This window comes from Oncorhynchus clarkii, chromosome 29, assembly GCF_045791955.1.
Source record: "Oncorhynchus clarkii lewisi isolate Uvic-CL-2024 chromosome 29, UVic_Ocla_1.0, whole genome shotgun sequence".
Taxonomy (NCBI): Eukaryota; Metazoa; Chordata; class Actinopteri; order Salmoniformes; family Salmonidae; genus Oncorhynchus; species Oncorhynchus clarkii.
The window spans coordinates 10,924,827-10,937,117 of NC_092175.1; the positions used below are offsets into that span (position 1 = coordinate 10,924,827).

The window sequence follows — 12,291 nt, forward strand, 5'->3', positions numbered from 1 at the left end:
AGTCACCTGGAATGCATTTCAATTAACAGGTATGCCTTGTTAAAAGTATATTTGTGGAATTTTTTCCTTAATGCATTTGAGCCAATCAGTTGTTGTGACATGGTAGGGGTGGTATACAGAAGATAGCCCTGTTTGGTAAAAGACCAAGTCGCTATTATGGCAAGAACAACTCAAATAAGCAAAGATAAACAACAGTCCATTACTTTAAGACATGAAGGTCAGTCAATTCGGAACATTTCAAGAACTCTGAAAGTTTCCTCAAGTGCAGTCGCAAAAAACATCAAGCTCTTTAATGAAACTGGCTGTTATGAGGACCGCCACAGGAAAGGAAGCCTCAGTTACTTCTGCTGCAGAGGATGGAGTTAACTGCACCTCAGATTGCAGCCCAAATAAATGTTTCAGAGTTCAAGATACAGACACATCTCAACAACAACTGTTCAGAGGAGACTGCGTGAATCAGGCCTTCATGGTTCAAATTGCTGCAAAGAAACCACTACTAAAGGATACCAATGAGAAGAAGACTTGCTTGGTCCAAGAAACACGAGCAATGGACATTAGACCTCCAGACTGTTTAAGGGCTATTTGACCAAGAAGGAGATTGATTGACTGCTGCATCAGATGATCTGGCCTCCACAATCACATGACCTCAACCCAATTGAGATAGTTTGGGATGAGTTGAACCGCAGAGTGAAGGAAAAGCATCCAACAAGTGCTATGTGGGAACTCCTTCAAGACTGTTGGAAAATAATTCCACATGAAGCTAGTTGAGAGAATGCCAAGAGTGTGCAAAGCTTTCATCAAGGCAAAGGGTTGCTACTTTGAAGAGCTGTTTTAAATGTGTTACATGTGTTATTTCATAGTTTTGTCTTCACTATTATTCTACAATGTAGAAAATAGTAAAAATAAAGAAAAACCTTTGAATGAGTAGTTGTCCAAACTTTTGACTGGTACTGTGTGTTTTTATTTATATACGTTTTGTTACGTTACAGCCTTATTCTAAAATGGATTCAATAAATACAAATCCTCAGCAATCTACACACAATACCCCATAAAGACAAAGCGAAAACATGTTTTTAGAAAATACAGAAATACCTTATTTACATAAGTATTCATTGCCTTTGCTATGAGACTCGAAATTGAGCTCAGGTGCATTCTGTTTCCATTGATCGTCCTTAAGATGTTTCTTCAACTTTGAGTGCACCTGTGGTATATTCAATTGATTGGACATGATTTGGAAAGTCACTGATGGATTCTGTTAAAATGTAACATTTTCAATTTAAACTGTAGTTTGTTTTTATCCTTTTTAGCGAGTGATTATTGTGAGTATTAATGGAGTTTAGGCCATGAAACTGTGTGTATACTAATTTATAAAGGTGGACCTAATAAGATAAGAGGAAATTGCCTAGGATCAGAGAGCTTGGTCAGGCCCAGAAGATGGATAGCTAAACAAAGAGAGGGCCATGGACATTCCACAGGGGAAAGGTGGAAATCTCATTGGGTTCATAAAATGTATAGCTTGGGAGGTGACGCCTACAAAGGAAGAGTTTAAAATGTGTTGTGAACTTTCTAAATGTATGCACTCAGCTGATGTCGTCCTGGTCTCAATTCTTTATTGCAAAGAGGTTGCAATAGAGATTTTTCTTTTAACACACCCATCTAAATGAGGTCCCACAGTTAACCATGCTAAGGATTTGTCCTTAGAGCTCTGAGACAGATTTGTGTCGAGGCAGAGATCTGGGGAAGGGTACAAAAACAGTGCTGCAGCATTCAAGCTCCCCAAGAACACAGTGGCCTTCATCATTCTTAAATGGAAGATGTTTGGAACCACCAAGACTCATCCTAGAGCTGGCCGCCCAATGGCCGGTCAATGAGGTTACCAAGAAAGTGATGGTCACTCTGACAGAGCTCCAGAGTTCCTCTGTGGAGATGGGAGAACTGTCCAGAAAGACAACCATCTCTCCAGCAATCCAGCCTTTACGGTAGGGTGGCCAGACGGAAGCCACTCCTCAGTAAAAGGCACATGACAGCCCACTTGGAGTTTGCCAAAAGGCACCTAAAGGACTCTCAGACCATGAGAAACATGATTGAACTATTTGGCCTGAATGCCAAGCGTCACGTCTGGAGGAAACCTGGCACCATCCCTACGGTGAAGCATGGTGGTGGCAGCATCATGCTGTGGGGATGTTTTTCTGTGGCAGGGACTGGGAGACTAGTCAGGATTGAGGGAAAGATGAACGGCGCAAAGTACAGAGAGATCCTTGATGAAAATCTACTCCAGACTTCAGACTGGGGCGAAGTTTCACCTTCAAACAGGACAACGACCCTAAGCACGCAGCCAAGACAACGCAGGACAGGTCTCTGAATGTCCTTGAGTGACCCAGCCAATGCCCTGACTTGAACCCGATCGATCAAACATCTCTGGAGACACCTGAAAATAGCTGTGCAGCAACGCTCCCCATCCAACCTTAGAGCTTGAGAGGATCTGCAGAGAAGAATGGGAGAAACTCTCCAAATTCAGGTGTGCCAAGCTTGTAGACATTTCTGAAAACCTGTTTTTCCTTTGTCATTATGGGGTATTGTGTGTAGATTGGTGAGGAGGGACAAAAACAATTTAATACATTTTACAATAAGGCTGTACCGTAACAAAATGTGGAAAAAGTTGAGGGGTCTGAATACTTTCTGAAGGCACTGTATATATATTTTGGGGGGACTCCGTCGGGGTCTTAGAATAGTAGAATACACACGTTGCAATTTCGAAATGTGGCTGTGCATCAGCAGTTTCTCACGTCAGTCACTGACATTCACTCAATTAGCCCATGTCAGCATAAAAATATGTTGTTTGGTAAATTAGTCGAGCCAGCTATCTAATTACTGACCGGAGGGCACCCGTTGAATTTGTTAGTCACTCTCACTCAGATATAATTTTAAAAACTGCAAACATTTCTCTCCACCCTATGGCGAAATGTGTATAATTGCATGAAATTAACTGTAAAACTGCTAATCTTTCTCTACGCCTCATGGCAATTTTTGTTGAATTTCATGACATTTGTTAAAAATCTTCTCTCAAAATATGTAGAATTGCAGGAAATTACCTCTAAAACAAAATTTCACTTAGGGCCCCCAAAAGGCTAGGGCCGGCTCTGACTACATGTGTGGGTATGGATGTGGGTACGCAGACCCCCAAGCCACTGCGGCCCCTCATAATGAGTTCTGATTTTTTTTGTGTCCCCCACCCCCATCAAAGTTTCCCATCCATGCTTTAGGCTGTCAGGAGAGAAGTTAGCTCTAGGACCATTTGTGTACTTGAGCTTTGACATGAAAAAAAACAGCCATTGGACACGGGGAACGGTCTTTCATAATGACCCGCTGTTAAGAGAGAAACTACGCAGCTTGAGATTTGAAAGTGAGTCTCTTTATATGAGTAAGGGTACAATTTCATTTCAAATTGTTTTTTGACCATTTCACTCTGTCCCTCCCTCCCCTCTCTCCTAGGTGTCATTGAGAGTAGAGATTAGGCTAGCTAGCCAACAGAGGTGTGTGTGTGTGTGTGTGTGTGTGTGTGTGTGTGTGTGTGTGTGTGTGTGTGTGTGTGTGTGTGTGTGTGTGTGTGTGTGTGTGTGTGTGTGTGTGTGTGGGGGTGTGTGTGGGGGTGTGTGTGGGGGTGTGTGTGGGGGTGTAATCATAAACGCAGAATAGCGATCTAAACCCCACTGTGATTTAGTCACACCACATGTACCCTGACATACTCCAACAGTATCTGTAACACAATTAACTTTCTCCTTATAGCCTGAACCTTTCCAATAAACATTCTCCCTCCACGCTTTTAATGGCTGACATTATTAACCATGATTATGAAATCTGAGTAGAAATTCATTACGTGACCTATGTGGCAAATAATGAAAGCTTCCGTTATTACCTTCTTTAGGGGAAATGTAATATCATGTTCTTTTACTCATGAAGTGTGCGGTTTTAAATGTTGTTTAACTCGGTCCTCATGTCCTCGACTGTATTCTTGGTTGCTACAGATTAGTCATGCTTTAGAAGGGATACATTAACAGGGTCACACACACAAGTCTACTTGTATGCTGTGTAGCGGAGGAGACATATCCCTCCCTCATTAAGTTATATTCTGATGTGTTTCATTACACATGAATAGTCTGACTGGTCGGTGGAATAAAAATATATGTCCCCATTAGTCAGGTCTCTGTCTTTTGGACGTTCTGCACTTGCTGCAAGACCAGCTATAAGGCTGTCTCAGAGGTGAGATGCCTCTCTCAGAGCCAGAAGACTGGGATGGAGACACAACTCTGACATTTGCCATTCACTTCCTCTCATCACGTTCCTCCCTTTAACTCACTCAGTTTCTCTGTGATGCTCACAGTCCTCTCTGTCTGTCTGTCCATCCGTCACGCTCGCATGGTTCTTTTGTGTGTTCGTCACTCTGTTCCTTTAAAGTTTTGATTGGTTGGCATGAGATCGATCTCATTGCAGCCATGGTGTCACTTCACTGATGTCTTTCTGTTAGGCTGCATGAGAGCATGAATGATGAGGACAAACTTTTATTGTCCATTGAATATAACGTTTGCCTTAGAAAAACAGTCAAAAACATAAATCACAGAACAAACTAAATTTGAACCCAAGAGATTGGAGTTTTTTGTTCCTAAGACTCATCCACCATTTGTTATTTTCTCACTTTCTAACCTAATACACAACATATATTTTTATTTTTTATTTCTTAGACAATCACTTATGGAGTACCTATTCTCTTCCTGGGCACGTCCTCTCTGGGCCCGCCCTTTCTACCTCAGTACATTACAGCACTAGTAACTCCTGTGATCTGCAGTCCAGAGACAGATGGAGTCATTAGCAGTGTATCACTGGAGGTCGCTGTGTATTATGGACAGTACTCTAACCCTCATTTGTAATGTAATAACAGGTCGTTTACCAGGATCCTGCTGTAACTCGCCTGCCATTGCTGAAATTAATACATAACATAGACCGTAGGACTGCACTATAATGTCAGGACCAATATGTTTTCCAGAGGGGTGATTCCTCACTAAACCAGGACAAAAAAAATAGCATGATTTTTACGAAATGTAATCCTTAAAATATTATTTTTGGAGGAAGGATTGTTAGCATATATTTGATATTTTGATCTTAAAGCATAATTGAAACATGTATTGAAGTTGGAATATTTTTGACTTTTTGGCCTTATATTGTTTAATTTGCAGGTGCTACAAAGCAAAAATTGTGGTGTCATGACGCTTTTTTGTTGTTGGACGTAAAAGACTAAAACACCAGGAAATCAGCTCCAAGTCCATTTTTATTTTGGAACTCTGTATCAAAGTATTCCCACTCAATGGCCAGTTTATTGAGTACACCCATCTGGTACCGGGACGGACTGCCATTTGCCTCCAGAACAGCCTGAATTATTTGGGTAATGGAAACGTTGCTCAATTAGTACCAGGGGGCCTAACGTGTGCCAAGAATATATTCCCCACACCAGGCAGGATGGGGCCATGGACTCGTGCTGCTTACTCCAAATCGTGACTGTGTCAACAGGAACTAGGATTCGTCAGATCAGGCAATGTTTTTCCACTCCTCAATTGTCCAGTATTGGTGATCCAGCCTGGTCTCATTTTAATTTTAATTTTATTTTTTATTGAACCTTTTATTTAACTAGGCAAGTCAGTTAAGAACAAATTGTTATTTACAATGACGGCCTAGGAACAGTGGGTTAACTGCCTTGTTCAGGGGCAGAACGACAGATTTTTACCTTGTCAGCTCAGGGATTTGTTCTAGCAACCTTTTGGTTACTGGCCCAATGCTCTAACTACTAGGCAGCCTACCGCCCCTCATAGACTCGACATAACATAGTAAATGTAAATCCGGGACATTCAAATTATTATGATTTGTGACTTTTGGTATGATTACATGAGGCAGATGGTTACTTAAGGCAAAACTAAAGGAGGGTGGTTTGATGGGTGGGCATATAAGGCAAACCACTAGCATCCCGCAAAGGTTGTGTGTTCAAATCTCATCAACAGCATGGTCATTACACCTTGTGCTAGGGACAATAAAAGGCCATTCTAAATGTGCATCTTTGTCACACAACACAATGCCACAGATGTCTCAAGTTTTGAGGGTGTGTGCAATTGGTATGCTGACTGCATGAATGCCCACCAGAGCTCTTGCCAGAGAATTTAATGTTAATTTCCCTACCATAAGCTGCCTCCAACATCGTTTTAGAGAAGTCTAACCGGCATCCCAACCACAGGCAATTGTACGTGGGTACAGGTTAGTCGAGGTAATTTGTACATGAAGGTAGGGGTGAAGTGTCTATGCATAGATAATAAAGATTGAGTAGCAGCAGTGTAAAAACAAAGGGGGGTCAATGTAAATAGTCCGGGTGGCTATTTGATTAATTTAGCATGATAATGCACGGCCCCATATCGCAGGGACCTGTACACAATCCCTGGAAGCTGAAAATGTCCCAGTTCTTCCATGGCCTGCATACTCACCAGACATGTCACCCATTGAGCATGTTTGGGATGCTCTGGATCAACATGTACAACAGCATGTTCCAGTTCCCACCAATATCCAGCAACTTCACACAGCCATTGAAGAGGAGTGGGACAACATTCCACAGGCCACGAGCCTGATCAACTCTATGCAAAGGAGATGTCGTACTGCATGAGGCAAATGGTGGTCACACCAGATACTGACTGGTTTTCTGATCCACGCCCATACTTTTTTTTTTTTAAAGATATGTGACAAAGGCTGTGGAGATCGGCAGTTATTTGCTTGATGAAATTTTGTGATGTCATGGTAATTGACAAACACATTTAGCATCTCGTGGCTTCCCTACAAGCCACTAATGCAGACCTTTGGAACATCTACATTTGAAAAAGTCAAATAAATCCATGCAATATAGCCTACACCTTCACAATAAATCCCTGATTTATTTTAGACCTGTCTAAAGAAACATGAAATTAAGAAAATGTAGTCTATTTTAGAAGAACAGAATAGCATACTCTGAGTTGTCCTTATGTTAGGTCCTCATCTGGCTGTGCCATATGGCTGTGGGCTACACTAGTTCATTTAGCAGACAAGATTTGCCTAGAATTCTGTGACCTTTTACATTTTATAGTATGAAGAATAAAATTGAACAAAGCTGAATGAAATATAAAGGATATGTTCTCGAAACGATTTGAGGGACATATTCTGTGTTAAGCAGTTAACAAAGAAATATGTACTCCTATATGCTTAATTTAGAGTTATTAATGTAACTTTAGTTCTACAAACGTTGGGCTATATGTTTTGATTTTTAATACATTGAAAGGTTGCATGAAAGGCATGAGCTCTGCTTTGTTTTTCTTCACAGGCTGTACACTGTGTCTCTCATTCAAAATTTGACAAGCACTTGATAATGCCTTGAATTTCCCGGCAGCATCACCTTTTGTGTGGCCGTAATCCTCCCTAAACAAAATCCATGCCTTTTGCGGCCAGTGGCCATTGTGCCCTTGGCTGAATATAATAATGATAATTCCCTTCTCCTATAGTGCTGCTTGCTCCGAAGCACCTCTCACTCACATGGCTCTCCATTACGTGATTGGTCTTTCTCACAGGCTACAAGTGAAGACAGACACATCTGGGACGCAACTGCACAAGTCCTTATCCAATTCCGAGTTGCGTATTTAAGATATCGGAAGAACTGTCCACAATTACTTTTCGTCAGCCAACAAGATGAGTAGGCCTACCGAACAGCAAAAGCTTTTTATTTTTTATTTTACCTTTATTTAACTAGGCAAGTCAGTTAAGAACAAATTCTTATTTTCAATGACGGCCTAGGAACAGTGGGTTAATAGCCTATGTCCATCTACTATCCCCAATACTTCAAAAGTTGACCTATTCTGTGCGAGAAATTAATATTCCAAACATAGTCTGGGACAGTTGTGGGATGCGATAGATCTCAAATTAATACATCCACTAGCACAAAAACACTTGTTTTATCCAATGAGGCTGACGTAACCGATCAGAAAGTTTAGCTTAAAATGTTGATAAACTATTAAGCTATTTCTTCACATTATAAGCGCAGCAATGCGCACACCGCAGTAGGCTATAAGCGTGAATATTCCATTAGTGGGAAAACAACATTAACAAAAGTGATCGCAAATGTCACAATTTATTACAAAGGTGCATTTTTATTGTGAATATTATTTTCCCCAAACCTGAAACTCCAACATTTCTTATGTATGCCAGTTAGCCTCTACATCCCTTGTAAAGCGGATTAATGTGCTTAATTTTAAGAAGTTATTTGACCACTTTCGTTGTGATACAAAACATATAGGCCTACAGTGCATTCAATTCAGCCTTTTCAACTTTTTCCACATTTTGTTATGTTACAGCCTTATTTAAAAGTTGATTAAATTGTTGATTACCCTCATCAATCTGCACAATTCCCCATAATGACAAAACAAACCGGTTTTATTTTAGCAAATGTATTAAACAATTTAAAAATGACATTTACATAAGTATTCAGACCTTTAAGTCAGTCTTTGTTGAAGCACCTTTGGCAGCAATTACAGTCTTGAGTCTTCTTGGGTGTATGATGCTACAAGCGTGGCACACCTGTATTTGGAGAGTTTCTCCCGTTCTTCTCTGCAGATCCTCTCAAGCTCTGTCAGGTTGGATGGGGAGCGTTGCTGCACAGCTATTTTGCAGATCTCTCCAGAAATGTTAGATCGGGTTCAAGTCTGGGCTCTGGCTGGGCCAATCAAGGACCTTCAGAAACTAGTCCTTGAAGCCACTCCTGCGTTGTCTTGGCTGTGTTCTTAGGGTTGTTGTCCTGTTGGAAGGTGAACCTACGCCCCTAGTCTGAGGTCCTGAGCACTCTGGAGTTGGTTTTCATGAAGGATCTCTCTGTACTTTGCTCCGTTCCTCTTTCCCTCAATCCAGACTACTCTCCCAGTCCCTGCCGCTGAAAAACATCCCCACACCATGATGCTGCCAACCTAGCTTCACTGTAAGGATAGTGCCAGGTTCTCATGGTCTGAGAGTCTTTAGGTGCCTTTTGGAAAACTCCAAGCGGGCTGTCGTGCCTATTACTGAGGAGTGTCTTCCGTCTGGCCACTTTACCTTAAAGACCTGATTGGTGGAGTGCTGCAGAGATGGGATAACATTACAGAAGGATAACCATCTCCACAGAGGAACTCTGGAGCTTTGTCAGACTGACCATCAGTTTCTTAGTCACCTCCCTGATCAAGGCCCTTCTCCCCCGATTGGTTAGTTTGGCTGAGCGTCCAGCTTTAGAAAGAGTCTTGGTGTTTCCAAACTTCTTCCATTTAATAATGATTGAGGCCACTGTGTTCTTGGACCTTCAATGCTGCAGACATTTTTGGTACCCTTCCCCAGATCTGTTCCTTCCACACAATCCTGTTTCAGAGCTCTATGAACAATTCCTTAAACTTCATGGCTTGGTTTTTGCTCTGACATGCACTGTCAAATGTGGGACCTTATATAGACAGGTGTGTGTGCCTTTCCAAATCATGTCCAATCAATTGAATTTACCACAGGTGGGCTCCAATCAAGTTGTAAAAACATCTCAAAGATAATCAATGGAAACCGGATGCACATGAGCTGAATTTTGAGTCTCATAGCAAAGGCTCTGAATACTTATGTAAATGAGTTATTTCTGTTTTATATTTTTAAATGTGCAAACATTTCTAAAAACCTGTTTTCGCTTTGTCATAATGGGGTATTGTGTGCAGATTGAGAGAAAAAAATCTATGTGATCCATTTTAGAATAAGACTGTAACGTAACAAAATGTGGAAAAAGAGAAGTGGTCTGAACACTTTCCGAATGCACTGTATGGGTACGGCTACGTGAGATGTGCGACTATAATTAGAAAAAGTCGCCAAAAGAAATCATTATTTCTTGTCTTACGCTGGGCATCATTCACAAGTGAAAATATATAATTTACAAGTGATAGGCTAATATTGTTACCGGTCAGACTATTCTTGATTTAATCTTGTCTTTATGTATTCTAAATAATATTTGTTTTGATTTAGAGTGGACCATTATCATGAACCTTTCTCGAAACAGTGGCTGGGGAAAAAGTGCATGTCATCTATGCAATTAAATAGCGAATGGAGAAATCCATAGATGATGGCCTAATGAATTCATTTCAGTTGACTGATTTCCTTATATGGACTGTTTATTTTTTTGTAGTTACAACTTTTAAGCCACTTTGCAACTACTTAGCGTGTTATCGAACCCTTCCCCTAATCTTAACCCTTTAAATGGATACAATGGGATTTTGGCATTGAGGCCTTTTATCTACTTCCCTGGAGTCAGATGAACTTGTGGATACCATTATCATGTTTTTCTGTCCGGTATGTAGGAAGTTAGAGGTAGTTTCGCGAGCCAATGCTAACTAGCATTAGCATCATGACTGGAAGTCTATGTGTATCTTCTAGTAAATACCTCTGCCAATATCCCGAAATATTCCTTTAACCTAACTCCTAACCTTAATCCTAACCTAACCCTTAGCCTAGCTAACGTTAGCCACAACAAATTGGAATTAATAACATTTTGCACATTGGAAACATATTGTACGTTTTGCAAATTTGCAACATATTGTACATTTTTAGCAAATTCGTAACATATGATACGAATTGTAATTCATAACTTGTCATGCAAAATGGATGATGGACATGCACAAATGAATGCATACCATACAAAAAGTAACATATACTAAATTGAGTGTCCTGGATTTACGTAAAGAATAATGCGAAATTCTGAGACCAGGCTGGGTGATCATGTGCCCACTGAAGCCGCCACTTGTTTTTAGCTGATAGGAGTGGAACCAGGTGTGGTCGTCTGCTGCAATAGCCCATCCGTGACAAGGACTGATGAGTTGTTCCGTTCTGCATACCACTGTTATACTGCACCGTTATTTGTCTGTTAGTTTGCACGATTCTTCCCATTATCTTTCGACTTCTCATCAACAAGCTGTTCTCGCCCACAGGACTGTCGCTGACTGGAGGTTTTACTTTTGTCGCACCATTCTCGCTAAAACCCTAGACACTGTTGTGCACGGAAAGCCCAGGAAGCTGGCCATTTCTGAGATACTGGAACCTGCGTGCCAGGCAGCAACGATCATACCATGCTCAAAGTCTCTTAGGTCACTCGTTTTGCCCATTTTAACATTCAATCGAACAGTAACTGAATGCCTCGATGCCTGTCTGATAGCTTTATATAGCAAGCCACGTCCCTGTGACTCACTGTCTGTTGGAGAGAACCATTTTCGTTAACAGGGTGATGTACCTGATACACTGGCAACTGTGTATGTGATCGTATACAGATGTAAGCAAGGTTGTTTTGGTCAAATATTATATATGTTTGGGCTTCTTGTGGCTATTTGTAATTATGTTCCGGCTCGCTGACCATCGGCTCAAGAAAATATCAGCCTGCGGCTGAATCTAGTTGATGATCTCTGCTGTAGGTAGACACGCCATAACAGCTCTTTTTTTTTGTTGAGTGTTCATGCAGAGGTGTTGTAACGCCTTCGACTAGATTTTGTGTATAGAGCACACTTCTGGCAAAACAGAATTCAGTTTTTCCTCCAGGTTTTCTGCAATGTTGCAAACTAACATAAGCAAAAACTCTGCAGAATGTGTCCTACTCAGTGACAAACAACATGCATTACCCCTTCTACGGCCATATGGGGGAGGGTTGTTAAAATGTAACATAAAATTTAATTTGGCGCTGGAAGCCAGCAGACCATGCGAGCCGTTTCTACTAATTCAAAATACTCCAGACTTCCAAAGGAGGCGTGACAACAACATGGAGGTATGGCTATGCGAGACTACATTGCCTACTATGTCAATCTGTATAAAATGGGCCATAACTTTAAAATTAGCAGAGATCCTACTCTCAAACTTTGAAAGCCCATGGAGTATATTATGCTCAATATTATAAAATATTTGGCTAATCAAAAATGGTAGATTTTCAACATTAATGTATATAGTTTTCAATATTTATTAATTAATGTAATTTTTTGTTGTTGAAATTAAAGTACTATTCATATTACAGAACAAAGCTTCATATGACACCGATTCTTGCTTTTGTACCACTTACAGATGAAAAGAAGCCTGGCTAAGGCCAAAATGTCAACAATATTCCAACTTCAATTAATTATTTCTCAATTATGCTTTTAGATACAAATGTAAAATTATGTCAACAATCCTTCCTCAAAATGAAATTTTGTGAAAATCCCCCAAATGATG

The 12,291-nt window shown here is 40.7% G+C and overlaps 1 protein-coding gene across 1 annotated transcript in view; it reads left to right on the forward strand.

Annotated features, from left to right (window-relative positions):
- Positions 1–12,291, forward strand: part of LOC139388389 (tetratricopeptide repeat protein 33-like) — a 47,403-nt gene that overhangs the window by 22,860 nt on the left and 12,252 nt on the right. The window lies entirely within an intron of this gene.